Source organism: Elephantulus edwardii, unplaced genomic scaffold (genome assembly GCF_000299155.1).
Source record: "Elephantulus edwardii isolate Elephantulus edwardi_28Jun2011 unplaced genomic scaffold, EleEdw1.0 scaffold00009, whole genome shotgun sequence".
NCBI lineage: Eukaryota > Metazoa > Chordata > Mammalia > Macroscelidea > Macroscelididae > Elephantulus > Elephantulus edwardii.
The window spans coordinates 18,638,554-18,644,553 of NW_006399759.1; positions in this window are offsets into that span (position 1 = coordinate 18,638,554).

Genomic DNA, 6,000 nt, shown 5'->3' on the forward strand with positions numbered 1-6,000 from the left:
ATCCTCCTAAACAAGAGATGGACAACAGAATGGGCATGTAGCAGGGAAAGGGTAGAGACAAGTCACACGTGCTGGGGAGGTGGGTGACTGCTCTGAAGGACTTGGCAAAAAATTAAGCCCAAGCAATTGATGGGATACCAATTGACGTATTTCAGCAAACAGATGATACCCTGCATGTGCTCACCAAGTTGTGCCAAGAAATCTGGAGGACAACCACCTGGCCAACTGACTGGAAGAGATCCATATTTATTCCCATTCCCAAAAAAGGTGACCTGACAGAGTGTGGAAATGATCAAACCATACTACTAATATCACACACTAGAAAAGTCCTGCTGAAGATTATCCAGAAAAAACTTGAACAGTACATTGACAGAGAATCACTAGAAATACAAGCTGGGTTTAGAAGAGGTCGTGGTACTAGTGACATTATTACCAATGTCAGATGGATCTTGGTTGAAAGCAGAGAGTACCAGAGAATGTCGATCTGTGTTTCATTGACTATGCAAAGGCATTTGTGTGGATCACAATAATTTGTGACTAACCTTGACGAAATTGGAATCTCAGAACACTTGATCATCCTTATATGAAACCTATACTGGACCAATATGTAGTCCTTAGAACAGAGCAATGAAACACTGCATGATTCAAAATCAGGAAAGGAATGAATCAGAGATGAATCCTGTCTCTATACCTTTTCAACTGTACGCAGAACAGATCATTCTGAAAGCAGGGCTTTATGAGGAGGAGTAAGGCATCAAGATTGGAGGAGAACTCATTAACAACCTGTGATATGCAGATGACACAACCTTGCTTGCTGAAACTGAAGAAGACCTGAAGCACATGCTGCAAAAGGTCAAGGATTGTAGTCTTCAATATGGATAGAAGCTAAACATCAAGAATACAAAGATTCTCACCACAGGGCTAATTGGCAACAACATGATAAATGGAGAAGACATTGGCGTTGTTAGCAATTATTACAGCTTGCTCAGAACCACAATCAACACTCTTAAAACCAGCAGTCAGGAAATAAAAAGACACATTGCATTGGATAAATCTGCTGTCATGGACCTCTCCAGAGTGCTGGAGAGTAACGACGTCAGCCTAAATACAAAGGTGTGCCTAATCCAGGCCATGGTCTTCTCAATTACCTGTTATGCTTCAGAGGGTTGGATAAGACTAAGGATGAAAGATGAATAGATGCCTTTGAGTTGTGGTGCTGAAGAAGAGTCTTGAACATAGCATGGACTGCCAAGAAAACAAATAGGCCCGTTTTAGAGAGGGTGAAGCCAAGTCTCTCCTTGGAGCCTAGGATTTTGAAGCTCTACTTCACTTACTTTTGGCACGTGGCCAGGAGAGATCAGTCCCTAGAGAAGGACATCATGCTTGGAAGGGTGGATGGACAGCACAGGAGAGGGAGACCCTGGATGAGATGGGTTGCTAGTGACTGGAGAAATGGGGGTTGGTGTGCCAGAATTCGTAAGACTGGCTCAGAACAGGGAAGGGTTCAGAACTGCTGTACATAGGGTTGCTATACATTGCAGGCAACTCAACGGCACATAACAACAGTAACATACTATGACAGCTTTGGAAGCAGGAGTGGCATCCATTTCCTAAACAACATACCTCCGGAAACTCTGTGAACTTTGATAAATGTTAGTATTTGTAGAGGGGCTTTAGGCCTTTTGTTCATAAGGTGGCTATGAGTCGTGCTCGACTCGAAGGCAATCAACAACAACAAAAACATACCATTATTTAGAAACTGACCCAGACATAGGTATACACAAAGTATAAGAAACTTAAGAGACTAAAATTAGGGAACCAGAGATACTAAACCATAAAGGAGAACAACTGCAAGGCAAAGATAGGGAGTAAAATAGATAGTTACAGAAATTCTAAATGAAGAAGCAACCAAGGTGAACTATTTTACACTTGAGAATAAAGGAATAAACTTATAGGATAACATCAAAGAAAAGTCATAAATGTCATCAAAAGAAATAAAAAAGAATAAATATTCAGTAAACACAAATATAGCAGCAATGAAAGACATTATGGGAAAGCTATAAATAAAATTAACTCAGCACACAAATATAGATGAAACAAAGAAGCCAGCAACACCACACATACACTCCCCCCAGTTAAATACAGCAGTAAATTTATACCTATCAATAATTATAGTGACTTTGAATTAGATGCACCAATCAAGAAAAAAAGAATGACAGAATAGATAAGAAAATATGACCCATCAGTATGCTGTCTACAAAAGACATATGTTAGATACAATGATAAGCTAAACTAAAAGTAAATAAGATGGAAAAATATATCAAGCAATTTGCATTCAGAAAAGAGCATGATTGGCAATATTAATTTCTGATTAGATAGAATTCAAGACAAAGCCATTATAAGAAAGCCAAAGAGTTAATAGAACATGAGACTATACTATCTAAGCATCAATGACAAAATTGAATGATACAGAAATAAAAATTCAAAAGATTGAACTGCAGTTTAAATACAGCAACAGATAGCTCCACAATCTAGGAAGGGAGAGGGAAAACACCCCCCAACCCAATAATCTCAAGCTCACTCACTGCCTTGAGATCCTCTCAGTGATCCTCCACTGGGTTCCTAAAGCTGCAAATAAATGTTAAAGGAGAAAATTGCCTCTTTTCTCCCCTGGAACAGCTTGTGAATTGAAACTGCTGGAGATGCACAACATTTTGTTAGTAAGCTAATCCTTATTTGCATCAGAGCTCTTAGGAGGAGGATGCAGTACATCACTCTTGATGAAAGAACAACTAGAAGGAAACACCAATTGCAATGAATCAACTTGATCTCATAGACACATACAGAACATTCCACCCAACAAGAGCACACTATACATTCTTCTTCATTGCACATGGAACATTCTGTAGAACAGACCATATATTAGGTCACAGAACAAGCCTCAATAATTTCACAGAAATACTACAAAGCATCTTCTCAGACAACAATGCTATAAAATTAGAAATCATCAACAAGATCAAGGGAAAGAAATAAGTGCAAAGAAAGAAAATAATACTCTCCTTGTATACTAGCAGGTACTATAACAATAAAAAATAAATTTTAAGAATTCTTGAAATGAATGATAATGAAAACACAATAGACCAAAATATCTGAGACCTAGAAAAAGCAGAGTTTAGGGATAACATTTTTAGCAATAAATACAGAGAAAAACACACAACCCAAAACAACCAAAATCAACACCTTATCCCATTATCACCAGCAGTTAGAAAAAGAACAGAAAGAAAAACCTAATCTCCAGAATAAATGAAATGATAAGAATAGACATAAGTGGGATAGAAAAAATAGTGTCAAGAAGACTAGAAGTCAGTTCTTTGAAAAGATTAAGAAAATTAATACAGTATTGGCAAATCTAACAGAGGAAAAGCAGGAGGTGATGCAATTAACAAATGAATGATGTCACAATAGAACCAATTGAAATAAAAAGGATAATAAATGAAAACTATTTAAGTGTTGCTTTCACGTGTTGTGGAATTGATACTGACTTTAGCTGACCCTCCAGTGGGTCTTATTGTTGTTTGTACCGTCGAGTTGGAACCGACCCATAGCTGATCCTCCAGCGGGTTTACAGAAGCAATAAGTCACACTAGAGAGGACTGTCCATCTTTCTCTCACATGCATTTTGGTGGGTTCCAACGGTATGCCTTTGAGTTGACAGCCAACTGCTTACCACTATGCCATCAGAGTTTCCTAAGTGTGCATCAAAAGGCTTCTATAAAAGAGTAAACATAGAACCTAAAATGGGAAAAATATTTGGCAATGGCGTGATTCATTTCTAAAATTCATAGAAAGCTCCAAAGGTTGTATCCTTTAGCCATATCTAGTTAATCTGTATGTTGGGCAAATAGTCTGAGAAGCTGGATTATTTGAAAAAGGTGCACCAAGACTGGAGGAAGACTCATCAACAACCTAATATGGAGAGGACACAAGCTTGTTTATTGGGCAAAATTTCTATATATGTTAAGGATGGCAATTGTTATGCATGTTGCAAAATTTTCCCCTTTCTGCCTTTTGTGTAGTCAATTCTATCAGTCACTGTTTTTCTTTCCTCTTCATTCCTTATGTTTAAGAAATCTTGCCTCACTCTGAAAAAAAAATACTCCACAAACAAAACCCCACATTTTCTAATTCATTGTTGTTGTGTACCATCAAACTGGAACCAGCCCACAGCTGACCCTCCAATGAATTTTCACAGGTTTGAGGCCTTGAGCACGAATGAGCGAAGACCAGATGAGCTGTGGGAACATTTCAAGAATATTATCCATGAAGAATGCAAAAGGTCATTATAAAGACAGAAGAGGAAGAAAAGACCAAGGTGAATGTTAGAAGAGACTCTGATTATTGCACTAGAACACTGAGAAATGAAAGCAAAGGGAAGAAATAAAGATGTTAAGGAGCTGAACAGAAGATTTCATAGGGCAGCTGGGGTAGACAAAGTATTAAAGTGAACTGTGCAAAGAGCTGAAGTTGGAAAATCAAAAGGGCTGAACTCGCTCAGCATTTCTTAAACTGAAGGAACTGAAGAACAAATACAAGGCACAAGTTGCAAAGCTTAAGGATGCTGTGGGCAGAATATTGAATCACCCAGGAAGCATCAAAAGAAGATGGAAAGAGTACACAGAGTCACTGTACCAAAAAGAATTGGCCAACACAGAAGAATTTAATGAAACAACTTATGATCCAGAGCCTATGGTAATGGAGGAAAGAATTGGAAAAAACCCAAGCCCCCAGGAATTGATGGCATACTGATTGACATATTGGAACAGATGTTGTCCTGGGTGTGCTCACCACCAGGTGTGCCAAGAAATCTAGAGGATAACCACCTGGCCAACTGACTCAAAGAGATCCATATTTGTTCTGATTCCAAAAAAATGATGACCCAATAGAGTGTAAAAATTATCTAACAGAATCACTAATATCACATGCAAGCAAGATCCTGCTGAAAATGACCTGTAAACGACTGGAACAGCACATCAATAGAGAACTGCCAGAAGTGCAGGCTGGGTTTAGAAGAGGCACTAGGTGACACTAGGAATATTATTATAGCCAATGCAAGATAGATCTTGACTGAAAGCAGAGAGTACCAGAGGAATGTCTATCTGTTTCATTGACTATGTAAAGTCTTGTGTACAGATTACAACAAACTGTGGCTATCTCTGAGAAAACAGAATTCCAGAACACTTGCTTGTGCTTATGCAAAACCTGTACTTGGACCAGGAGGCAGTCATCAAAACAGAGCAAGAAACATTGCTCGGTTCAAAATCAGGATGAGTGTATGCCAGGGATGCATCCTATTCACATATGGAATTACGTATATTATTCTATTATGCTATTTATATATAAATATATATGCTATTTGGGTCTCCAGTAGTATAAAGAATCAGGCACTGAAAAGTTCTAGAAGGTATTTTATTTGCTTTATCCTTTCAACAAATACAGGTTCAAAAAAAGGTAAGACATTTGCCATTCAGGGTCTTGGAGCTAATAAATAGTAGATTTTGCAGAGGACCTAGTGTGGTGGAAAATAAAGCTCTTAGGATAATTAACTGTCAACTCAAAACTGTCTTTTGCTAAGGCCAGCTATTGGAACTTCAGGGGCTACAGTAATTTGCTTTGTCAATTGGCCATTCATAAAATAAACCGAAGTTTCTTCCACTTTCGGTCCATTCATCTCCCACACTGCTATAAAAAGGGGCAAGCTCTGAGAAACAAAAAATGCAACAAACGAATGGGTAGGGAAGCTGTGGTATATTCGCACAATGGAATACAAGGAACTCATGCAATATTATTCAAAATGGGTGAACCTGGAGGACATTATACTGAGTGAGGTATCTCAGTCACAAAGGGACAAATGCTATATGGTGTCACTGTTGTAGAATGAGGCTGGCATTGGGGTGGGGGTAAGACTGAGAAAAACTGGATGAAATATGTTTACGGCATTGA